The sequence below is a fragment of the Ursus arctos genome, unplaced genomic scaffold (assembly GCF_023065955.2).
Source record: "Ursus arctos isolate Adak ecotype North America unplaced genomic scaffold, UrsArc2.0 scaffold_10, whole genome shotgun sequence".
Lineage (NCBI taxonomy): Eukaryota > Metazoa > Chordata > Mammalia > Carnivora > Ursidae > Ursus > Ursus arctos.
In genome coordinates this window covers 2,503,120-2,515,202 of record NW_026622764.1, presented here as the reverse complement: position 1 = coordinate 2,515,202, position 12,083 = coordinate 2,503,120, and the positions used below count along the sequence as shown (strand labels likewise).

The 12,083-nt window shown below is 47.6% G+C and overlaps 1 long non-coding RNA gene across 1 annotated transcript; it reads right to left on the bottom strand.

Moving 5' to 3' along the window:
• Positions 1–348: 348 nt before the first annotated feature.
• Positions 349–4,572, bottom strand: LOC130542596 (uncharacterized). Its single transcript, XR_008957255.1, has 2 exons — positions 4,332–4,572; positions 349–3,751 (listed from the first exon to the last, which is right to left on the bottom strand). It is a non-coding gene; the product is annotated as an uncharacterized LOC130542596 (long non-coding RNA).
• Positions 4,573–12,083: the final 7,511 nt, after the last annotated feature.

Genomic DNA, 12,083 nt, shown 5'->3' with positions numbered 1-12,083 from the left:
CATCAGGCTCCTCCGCTATGAGCCTGCTTCTTCCTCTCCCACTCCCCCTGCTTGTGTTCCCTCTCTCGCTGGCTGTCTCTATCTCTGTCAAATAAATAAAATCTTTAAAAAAATAAAAAAATAAATAAAATAAAAAATAAAAAAATAAAAAAGGTATGTTGAAGTCCTAGCCCCCAGTACCTCACAATGTGGTCCCACGCAGGTGTGATGCCTTCACTTGTCTTCTATTTATTTCTGAAACTGGCTTAAATACACGGTATGATCTCAGACATCAACCATTATTTAAAACATGATGAAACAAATATAAAAAAACACTACATATTTTTAAAGATTTTATTTATTTATTTGAGAGAGAGAATGAGAGAGAGTGAGAGAGAACACAGCAGGGAGAGGGCGCAGAAGGAGAGGGACAAGCAGACTCCCCGCTGAGCAGGGAGCCCGACACGGGGCTCACAGGGGGCTCGAACCCAGGACCCTGGGATCAGGACCTGAGCTGAAGGCAGACGCTCCACTGACAGAGCCACCCAGGTCCCCCTAAAAAACATTTTAGATTGCATTATCCAGAAATAAACTGATGTTACTTCACGTACTGGAAAGATTTTTCCAGGTATTTCCTGACTGCTCGTAAATACGTGTGCAGGAAGTCTTAGAGGCCGCGCCACCGTAAGCGGTGCTGGGGTGTGAGCGTGGCAGAATGGGCCCTTCACAGCCGGTCACATTGTTTGGGGATCCCCACCTTTGGGGGCATTGTTAGGATGAGCCTCCCTGTGCATATCTCTTTTTGATTCTGTGGGAATAAGCCCATAAGATAAATTCCCAGAAGCGGGATTGCCTAACCCCTGCCCCATTTTCATTGTTTTCTATAAAATTGCAAAACCAGCACATGCTGGCTTAAAAAAAAAAAATCAAATATTGCATAAGAATGCAAAGTAAAAATGAAACCTGTTGCATGCTACTCCTAGGGGTGATTACCGTAAACGGTGGAGAGGAGTTGTAATGAAGCAAGTTTGGGTTTCAATTTTTGTTCTCTCTCTTAATAAAAATGTGACCATGGAAGGCTCTTAGGATGTTTAATGCTTAATTTCCTCAACTGAAAATGAAGCTAGTGGCTGCTCTCCCCCTCTCACGGGGTTTAGGACACTTAAATAGATGTGAAATGGAAGATTCACAAAAATGTATGTGCACACCGGTCACGACGGACGTCGATGACCGCCCAAGATCAGAAATCATTCGCACCACATCTTCCAGACAGAAGACGGCTAGGTTGAGAATAAGCAACAAAAGGAGGTTAGAGAATCTAAGTGTTTGTACACTTGTCCTGAGTTACTCTGGGATTAAGGAGGAAGGTTGGTGGAACCAGCGAGATCGGCTACACAAAACCGAATGTCAGCGAGCAGTGGCCGTGCTCCACTTGTGAGAAGCCCCAGAGGCCAGACCCGGAGGGAAACTCAGACCTTCGGACGCCTCGATTTCAAAGGAGTTTATTTTTAGGGGCGCCCAGCTGGCTTAGTTGGTAGAGCGGTGCAACTCTTGATCTCAGGGTCGTGAGCCTCAGCCCCACGCTGGGTGTAGTGCTTACTAAAAAAAAATAATAATAATCAATCAACCCCTGCTTTCAATACAACCAGGATATTGACATTGACATAATCCACTGATCTTTAAAAAAAAAAGTTTTATTTTAAAAGTTGAAAAAGGAACAACAAAGTAAATTTTAAAAAGCGAAGGAAATATAAAAATAACAAAAATTGTTTAAAAATATAATCAAAGAAACAACAGAAAGAATGAACAAAATCAAAACCTAGTTTAAAAAAAGACTGTTAATAAATTAAACTCTAACATGACTAAAAAAGAAGACTCATGAAGAAGTATAGGAAGACAGGTGGTAAAGCTGCTGATAAAATTTAAAATAATAAAAATACTCTAAGTGTTTTATCTTAATGTTTTGAAAACTTGGATGAATGCATGACTTTCTCTTTTTTTAAGATTTTATTTATTTATTTGAGAGAGAAAGTGAGAGAGGGAGAGAGAGAGTACACAAGCAGGGGGAGAAGCAGAGGGAGAGGGAGAAGCACACTCCCCACTGAGCAGAGAGCCTGATGCAGGACTCGATCCCAGGACTCTGGGATCATGACCTGAGCGAAAGGCAGACACTTCACCAACCAAGCCACCCAGGAGCCCTGAGAACATATGATTTTCTATAAAAATTGCAAAAATTGAGTGAAGAAAAAAATGGAAACTAAATAAACTATTAACCATTGAAGAAACTGAATCCGTGGTCAAAAGCTTCCCCTCGTGGGATGATACCCGGCGCGGCCTGGGAAGGCAGATAACCCTATTTCATACAGACTCTATCAAAAAGTAGAAAAATAGGGGACATCAGTTTGTGAGGTTGGTATAACGTGGAGTAAAATGCAGACCACAGAAGTCCAAGACGTGTATGGCTCCCCAACATCACCTGTGACATAAGACCTGGTAATAAAAGGTCGGCAAGGGACATCCAACAGTGTATAGAAATAGTGACGCACCGGGACGAAGGAGCTCAGCCCCGGATCAACCACAAGTTGTAAATCAAAACATGTACTATTTACTCCCCGGTGTTAACAGATTAAAGGAAAACAAATGGGATAGTTTTAACAGATACAGAAAAATTAGTAAGTCAATAATTATTCGTGATTTTTAAAAAAATCTTTTTTTTTTAAAGATTTTATTTATTTGACAGAGAGAGAGACAGCCAGCGAGAGAGGGAACACAAGCAGGGGGAGTGGGAGAGGAAGAAGCAGGCTCATAGCGGAGGAGCCTGATGTGGGGCTCGATCCCATAACGCCAGGATCACGCCCTGAGCCGAAGGCAGACGCTTAACCGCTGTGCCACCCAGGCGCCCCAAAGATTTAAAAAAAAATCTTAAAGAATGTGGAATAAAGGGATTTTCCTTACACTGATAAAAAGGTGTTGATCGGAAGCAAACATCATACTTCCTGTTTTAACTTTAAAAACATTTCCATGAAGGTGAAAGATAAGATAAGGGCACTTTAATCCCCATGGCTCAACAGTGACTAGGGCGTCCTGGCCCGCACAGCAGGAAGGAAGAAGAATCAGAAACTAGAAAGGAAAACAAAGCTGTCATTCTCTGCAGATGATAAAATTTTGTGCGTACCAAATCTGAGAACATTTACAGAGAAATAATAGTTTTTTGGGAATAATATTAACACTGCAGAAAACCCAGCTGTCCTCAACAATAAACAATTATAAAATGGAACAGAGATACGAGGCCAGTATTCATCAACCCGACGTGGGGGAGAGGGGCCCTAGAGTCTGCTAGCGAGGCGAGGACCTTGCTGGGTCTGGCGGCTTGCTCTCCCAACACCATGCTTACACGGGGGGGAGGGGGAACGGGGTCACACGGGTGAGCACCAGCTAGCGGGCTGCTCAGAGAACACACACAACACGTTCTCTAAGGATCCCACCGACCGACTCCCTGAAAGGAGTCACAGAGCACATTCTGGCACGGCGTACAAAAATGAAGTCAACGAAGAGAAACCCCCATATAAGGTCATTATGATGCAATTCGTGAAGTTAAGGTGAGGTCATCCTGGTGTGGAGCAGGCCCTTAACCCAATGTGACTGGTGTCCTTGGAAGAACAGATCACGTGAAGACGCGGACATACCAGGGGGATGCGTGTGACAATGGAGGTCACAGTGATGCAGCTGCCAGCGAAGGGTCGCCAGGGGTCGCCACAGATCGCCAGGGAACCTGGAAGAGGCAAGGAAGTGTGTCCGCACAGCTTTCAGAGAGAATAGGGTCTGCGGACACCTTGATTTCAGACGCGGGCCTCAGGTGGGAGAATGGAGAGACCACACACGGGGATGACGATATCTACCCAGAAAAATCACTGTGGCAGATGATGGCGGGGTCCCAAAATGCAATCGCAGAAGGTTTCTTACTGTAGATTGCATTTCTGTAACGTGCCGGAAGAGACACGATCCTAGCGATGGAGGGCAGCTCGGGGGTCGCCCGGGGTTCCGGAGGTTGGGAGGGAAGGAGGTGGGGTGTCTGCACAAGGACAATGATGGGAATATCCTATATTCAACTCTATCAGCGTCACTATTCTGGTTGTGACGTTGCGCTGTGGGCTCCTAACATGTCACCGCTGGGGGAAAGTGGCAGAGTACATGGGATTTCTCTGCATTATTCCTTCCAACCACATGTGAATCCACGACCATCTCAAAATAAAAAGCTTAAGAAAACAAATCGCTTCGAGGAGGACAGCAAACAGGAGACGCACAAGGCTCAGGACAGTGCCGAGAGTGTGGCGGGGGCTCCGGTGACGTACCCCGAAGAGCCCGGGGCCAGCCGGACCCTCTCTCACCCCGCGGGGCCATCCGGCGTCGGCTCACGCTGCACCGCGAGGACTCCGGTTCTCTCCATCTCTCGACCCTGCCCTGCTCAGCACGGAGACTCCGCGCAGGCGAGATGTCCTCAGCTCCCAAGGCTTCTCCAGCTCTAGCGATTGTGTGCAGGCCGGCCTCCACCCGCTGGCATCTCTCGCAGAGCAAAGAACCTATTCCCGGAAGCCTCCCTCACAGCCCAGAGGCCAGGATTACATCACTTACAAAATCATCGAGCAAATGGAATGAGCTGTCCTGCTTAGGTCCGAACAGTCTGGGTTAACCTCCAGACCTGGGGTGAGGGCCAACCTTCCCGACTCGAGGGCAGGGTCCCATCTATGCCGATCGATCGGAGAGGCGGAGGTGGTGGTTCTCGGGCGGTTTCCCGGCACTGCCTTTCTCCCGCCCAGCCCGGCGCTCCCACAGCCAGCCAGCAGGCCCCCTGCCTGTGCTGTGTGGGCCGGCAGATCTGCTCCGGTTCCCACCCCCGCACACTGCAGGTGCCCCGTGCGTAGAAGCAACACATATTCATGGAAATGAGTTCAGTAGCCCTTGACACATTCATTCTAGTCCTGAACATCTAATTAAATCTACACCTGTTAACTGCATCATGACGGCCCAGGTTGGAAGCTCAGGCCCCAAGCCTGCGACCCACCTACAATGTCTCTCAGTTTCTCCAGAAACAAGCTACAAATCCTTCTTGCTCTACGTGCTTCCACATTGGATTTGGTCCTTTGGCCTTTTGAGTTGAAGGCAACCCGTGTTGTCATACTCTGCTTCTCTCTAAAGTATCTGATATGGGAAACAAAGGTAAAAGAAAATATTAAATTTCCTTACTACTTACAGCCCACTGGCAGGCCCTTGAAACACATAGAGTGACCTTCCTCTGGGATCTCAGCTGTCTCGATGTTAACACTTTGCTAATAGCAAAAGCCAACCTTGGCTTGACATTCGCCCAACCTCCAGGACCCTGCGAGTCTGCTTTACCATACAGAGAGTCCTTTGGAAACTTCCTTATCTTTACCCCTGAGATATGTCAGCAATCATCCTCCAAGCATATGGCCCCTGATACACATCTGAAGGGTCTCAGGACTGCGGGTTTGCTAGCCGGTACTAAACAGCCTTTTCTAACAATAGCGGCCCCCTCAGGGTCCTGGAAACCTTGCTTCCAAAATACCTTGGAGGCTTGCGCTGTCCCTAACCCCTCCCAACTTGAAAGTGTATCATCAGCCACCCTCCCAACTCCAGTGCAGCTCTTCTGCCCACAGGTCCTGTACCCGTGTTTTAATAAAACCACCTTTCTGCACCGAAGAGGTCTCCAGAATTCTTTCTTGACTCTTTGCACTGAACCCCAGCATTCCCACACCAGCATTCATTGGTGATTTTTTTTTAAGATTTTAATTTTTTATTAAAAGAGAGAGAGAGCGAGAGAGCATGAGCAGGGGGCCAGCAGAGGGACAGGGAGAAAGTAGACTCCCCGCTGAGCAGGGAGCCCCGCTGAGCAGGGAGCCCAATGTGGGGCTCGATCCCAGGACCCCAGGATCAGGACCTGAGCCGAAGGGAGACACACCACCGACCGAGCCCCCCAGGCGCCCCTCATTGGTGATTTAAGCCCGCGTGAATCACCGCATCTTACGATTTGTTCTCTAATCGTTCAGCACAGACCCTGCAGGGAGGGCAAGAAATCTCTGGTGCTGATTTCTACTTAGTGACTCACACGGCCCGCCAAGTAAGTCAGTCGTTTTCCTCTACCAACTTTGCATCATTTTTCTCTGCAAATAAAGTGTTGACTAAGTCACATACTGGTTTGAATTTGACAGCAGCATGACCCCTAAGCGGAACCCAGCCACGCTTCTCTGTCTCTGTCTCGCTTTCCGTTTTTACTCGCCCCTGAATCAATTGTGAGAAATGATTCTGACCTGTAAAATGGTTCGGATCCTCTCAAGATTCTTCTTTCGATGGGGCCCCTGGGGGGCTCAGCCGGTTAAGCCTCCAACTCTAGGTTTCGGCTCTGGTCAGGATCTCAGGGTCATGGATGGAGCACAGAGCCCCTTGTCCCTGTCCCTCTGCTCCTCTCCCCGCCCCCACTCTAAAACAAACAGACGAACAAATAAATAAATAAGACCCTTTGTCAGATTTCCACGCTTCCTGGAACTTAAGTTCATCAGCCATTTTGCCCACCTCTGCCTCAGACCCGCTCGTCTCCAGGGTCCTGGCCGTCTGTACGGTAACACAGAGTGTAAGAGGGAAGGCTAGGCATCCGCTCCTAGCGAGGCCTGAGGACATCACCCCCTCCAGGAAGAAAAGACTTAGCAGAAATAATGTTGCATCCAGAACCCAGAATGGTTTGTGTTCCTCTCACCGCCAAGACAGAAAGCTGTAATTGTCTCCTGGGTTCCTGTTCCGCTTGAATCCAGTCTGAAGCATCACACTTAAATACGGCCCATGTGGTGACAAGTTAGTTCTGGGCTAATGTGCAGGGTTTGCAGAGCGGACTGTCACCTGAAGATGCTCCCATGGAGAACATTTCAGAACTGTCATCCTGGAGACAGTAGAGGGCACCCCGTCCCAGAATGAAGTGTGACCTGCAGTACTGGGGACAGGGCACTAAACAGGGACAATGGACAGCTCCTCGTGCTCAAAGCGAACCCGGTATTTTCCATCTGTTTAGGCTCTTGGTATCCCAGAGCTCTGCCGTCCCGTGCGGTAGCTGCCGGCCACAGGTGCCTGTTGGAGCTGGTTAACATTACTATTTATTATTTTTTATTTTTTTAAATTTTATTTATTCATTTGAGAAAGAGAGACAGAGATAGAGAGAGCAGGAGCAAGGGGAGGAGAGGGAGAAGCAGGCTCCCCGCTGAGCAGGGACCCCGATGTGGGGCTCGAGCCCAGGACCCTGGGGTCATGACCTGAGCCCAAGGCAGACGCTTCACCGACTGAGCCACCCAGGAGCCCCATATATAAGATGTTTTTATTAAAAATGTGGGCCTTCTAAAGTTAGATCAGCACTATCAAAAGAGCCAATTGCTTCCCTTATCGATCCCTAATATCGAAGGGCTCCCACAGGCCCACATGACGAGGGAACAGAAGGCAAGCTGAGGACAAAGCAGAAACTGACACCCCGCACCCCCTCCCACCATGGGTTGTATGTGACCTTCCTCAGGCACTCCTGGCTGCCCTAAAGGACAAAGAAATAGTTAACCTATAGATACCACAATCCTGCAAGACTTAAGTCTCCCTCAGTTTGCAAAAGTCTTAGCAGTTTACAAGAACTAAGCATTTCTACCAATAACCTAGCTTCCGGAAGGGAATGTAGATAAAATTAAATGTCCTTATAATCTGCAGCCTCCAGGAAGTGCCCAACTATCTTCATGTTAATGCCTTACTACAGGGAAAACAATGGCAAGGCCTCAGGTATTCTGTGAGTCTTCCTTAACATATGAAAGTCTTTTCTCAACCTCCCTTTTTCCATACCTTCCCCAACCCCATGGTACATAATCAGCCACCCCTCACAACCCCGGGGCAGCAGCTCTTTCTGCCCACGGGTCCTGTCCCCGTGCTTTCATAAACCACCAATTTTGCACCAAAGACGCCTCAAGCATTCTTTCTTGGTCGTCGGCTCCGGACTCCACCCCACTGAACCTCACGTATATTCCCCAACCTCACACAGACAGATGTTTTACTCCCTTCAGCCTCACCTCCTGAACAGGGATCAGGAAGGGGCATTTCAGGATCTCACGTGCAGTGCAGTGTGCCTTCCTCTGTTACACGCAGGGAGAAAGGACGGAGAAACGCTCCCTGGAGTTCTGTGTAAGAGAAGGCGATGGAGATTCCCCAGCAGACCGCCCCCTGCAGATCAGACAGCACGAGAGCGCTTCAATCACTCAAGATTTTGATAAGGATTTTGTTCACCAGCCCCATCAAACTGACCTATGAGAAGAGGTCGTGGTGAAATGGTGGGGTGGAGCTCAGCATTCGCCAGCGGCCTCTCCGGGGCCACCTAGGCGACCCTCCCGATGCTGCCCGGGGGGACTAAGGGTTCTCAGCCGCGGCCAAGGAGAGCAAGAGCAGCATCAACACTTCGATTGATTATTTTACTTGTGTTTTTCAGAAAGATGCTGAATCATAGCAATCACTTAAAGCAGACGACTTAATTTTTATGGAAACGATACGGACCTTTCTGCTTCCGCATTTCAAATAAGCCCCCCCCCCTCCCCGAGACCAAATGTACCTGAGCCTGACTGGTTTTTCCTTGAGTCTGAAATTAAAGGTTTGCTGATCTTGAAAATGAATTTTATTTTTCCTTCTGGCCATACCCCTTAATCATACTCCTCTTCGTCGCAAAGCTAAAAATAATGGGGAAGATGTCACAAGAGATACTTCTCAAAAGGAAGGATGGTCTCGCTGTTGGGAATGGACGCGCTAAGCAGCTGCTCCCACGGAGGTAATTAAATTAATAGGGATGCAAATCCCTTGTCAGTGTTATGTTAATTATGGTCCCCTCCTGCTTACTAAAAAATTACAGATTATTTCAGCTTTAACGATTTTTCAGATTCTGTGGGTGAATATTTAAAAAAAAATACAGGTCTCCTGGAATATCATCCAATGTGCCATTTCACCTCTGAAACAGCGAAGATCTGGGTTCCAATTGTTCTTTCTTAGATCTGTTTCTGAGCCTGGCTGATGAGGACAGCAGCCTGCAGGCCAAGAGCCAGGGGGAGGACAGTTGGAAGGGTCACCCCTGGAGGTTGCCAGAGAGAGGGGTCAATTGTCTTCCAGTTCAAAGGTGAGGTTTGGAAATGAAGTGCATGCCCGCATTTCAGGCTGCTCACCTTCCCCCTCCCTGTGGTTTTTGGCCTCGGAAGGCCAGTCGTAACAATGCGGGGAAGCAGGCCCGTGTTCAGTGAGCCCTCGCTCTCTTCTTACTTCCTCCAGGCCTCCAGGCCGGGGCAGTGCCAACGCCACAGGGCCGCAGCTGAGCAAGGAAGTTTCCCGTTAATTGATCTGCACGACTAAGTTTGCACAGATCTCCCCTCCACCGCCCTGACCCCCACAGGAGAAGGAACTCATCCTGCATGCTGTGGAAGGATTATACCGTGAGGATTAGAGATGGCTCTGAGGCCGGGGGCCCTAGATGAGTCATTGAAATGTAAATATTTAAATATGTTTGCATTTAAAGTATAAAAAAGGGTAACATAATAAATAAGATGTAAATAAAATAAATGAATGAAATAAAATAAAAATTCATGAGTTCATATTGGTAGCAAATAACCTGGTGGTTAATAAATAAATAAAATTTAAAATTCTGAGGAAAATAAAAATTCATAAATTTTTGCTGAGTAAAATAAAAATTCAGGAGTTCATACTGGTAATAAACAATCTGGTGGCTACCCAGAAAGTTAATGAAGTTAATATCACCCAAAAAATGGGCAAACTGACACTGCTCATAGAAGATCCCAAGTAATCTCAAAGTATCTGCTAGAACTAAGAATAAGTGAATTTGGCATGGTCAAAGGATACAATGTCGATATATGCAAATCAATAGTATTTCCATATATGAGCAATGAACAATTAAAATTAAGAAAATAACATCTGGGGCCCCTGGGTGGCACAGCAGTTAAGCGTCTGCCTTCGGCTCAGGGTGTGATCCCGGTGTTCTGGGATCGAGCCCCACATCAGGCTCCTCCACTAGGAGCCTGCTTCTTCCTCTCCCACTCCCCCTGCTTGTGCTCCCTCTCTCGCTGGCTGTCTCTATCTCTGTCGAATAAATAAATAAAATCTTAAAAAGAAAAGAAAAGAAAAGAACATCTGTAATAGCAACAAGAGCCTGACTGGGGTGTGTTGATAGGTATGTTCTAAATGACAAATGTGGTGGTGATTGTTGTAGGAAATGTTGGGGTCCAGGAGCAAATGGTCAAGAAAGAATTCTGGAGACATCTTCGGTGCAGGAAGGCCGTTTCATTAAAGTCACGGGGACAGAACCCGTGGGCGGATTGAGCTGCACTGGGGTTGGGAGGGTGGCTGATGATACACTTTCAAGTTGGGAGGGGTTAGGGACAGCACAGGCCTCCAAGGTATTTTGGAAGCAAGGCTTCCAGAACCCTGAGGGGGCAGCTATTTTTAGGAAAAGGCTGTTTATTACTGTTAGTAAACCCGCAGTCTTGAGACCCTTCAGATGCGTATCAGGGGCCGTAGGCTTGGAGGATGATTGCTGACCCGTATGTTGAGGGGTAAAGATAAAGGAAGTTTCCAAAGGAATCCCGGTATGTTTAAAGTAGGCTCACAGGATCCTGGGGAGTTCGGCTAAGATTACCTTTGGCCCTTGGCAAAGCTGTCCACATCAAGGCAGCTGAGCTCCTAGCTGAAGGTCGCTCTGTTTCAAGGACCTGTCAATGGGCTGTAAGTAGTAAGAAAATTTAATATTTCCTTTTGCCTTCGTTTCCCACATCAGTAGTTACGTGGTTATATACGTTTGTTCAGACTCAACGGAAGTGTACACTCCCTGTAAGTCTGCGACCTTTATGGTTATGTAAATTACGCCTCAATAAAGAGAAAAAGAGAGTGCCTCCTATGGGCCACATTTTATGCCCCGAGCATATAGTATGGAACAAAAGAAAGGTTTTCCATTGGAGCTGACTTCTATAGCCATGGTGAACGTGACAATGGATAAATGAGCGAATCTGCCAAGTAGTGAGAAGTACTAAGGAGAATAATAACGCAGGAAGCAGGAAAGAAGGGGTATGGATTTTACGTAGAATAGTCAGGAATGGCTTGGCACTGATAAAACTGCATGCGCCACGTCGGTCTCAGGAGGAAGAGCACTCCAGCAGAAGGGAGAGCAGGCACAGGCTGGGCAGGTCAGACTAAGGACAAAAAAGTTGGTGTAGCTGGGAGAGAGGAAGCAAGGAGGACAGTGGCAGGAGACGGAGGTGCACGGATCACGTAGGGGCTAGAAGGCCTTGGAAGAAAGGAACTGTGGATTTTACTCCAACGTGGGAAATCACTGGAGGAGTGATGAGGGAGCAGAAGGCAAGCTGAGGACAAAGAACAAACTGACACCCCGCAAATCCCTCAGCCCCACCCCCACTCCCAGGTGGGATATGTGTGACATTCCTGAGGCACTTGTGGCTGCTCTGAAGCTAAGGGAAGGAAAACAAATGGTTAATTTATAGAGATTACCGTCCTGCCAGACAGGCGTCTCCCTCAGTTTACAAATGTCTTAGTGATTCACAAGAAAGAAGCACTCTTGGGGCACCTGGATGGCTCAGTTGGTGAGGCGTCTGCCTTTTGGCTCAGGTCATGATCCCAGGGTCCTGGGATCGAGTCCTGCCTGGGGCTCCCTGCTCAGTGGAGAGCCTGTCTCTCCCTCTCCCTCTCCCTGCCATTCCCCTTGCTTATGCTCTCTGTGTCAAATAAATAAATAAAATCTTTAAAAAAAGAGCATTCTTAATAATAACTTAACTTCCGAAAGGAAGCTCCCAACTGTCTTAATGTTAATGCCTTGGTAAAGGGAAAAACAACCTTAACTTGACAAAGGCAAGGCCTCCAGTATCTTGGAGGCCCTCTTTAGCTATCAAAGTTTTTTTTTTAAATATTTTATTTATTTGACAGAGAGAGAGCACAAGCAAGGGAAGTGGCGGGCAGAGGGAGAGGAAGAAGCAAGCTCCCTTGTGGGAGCTAGACATGGGGCTCAATCC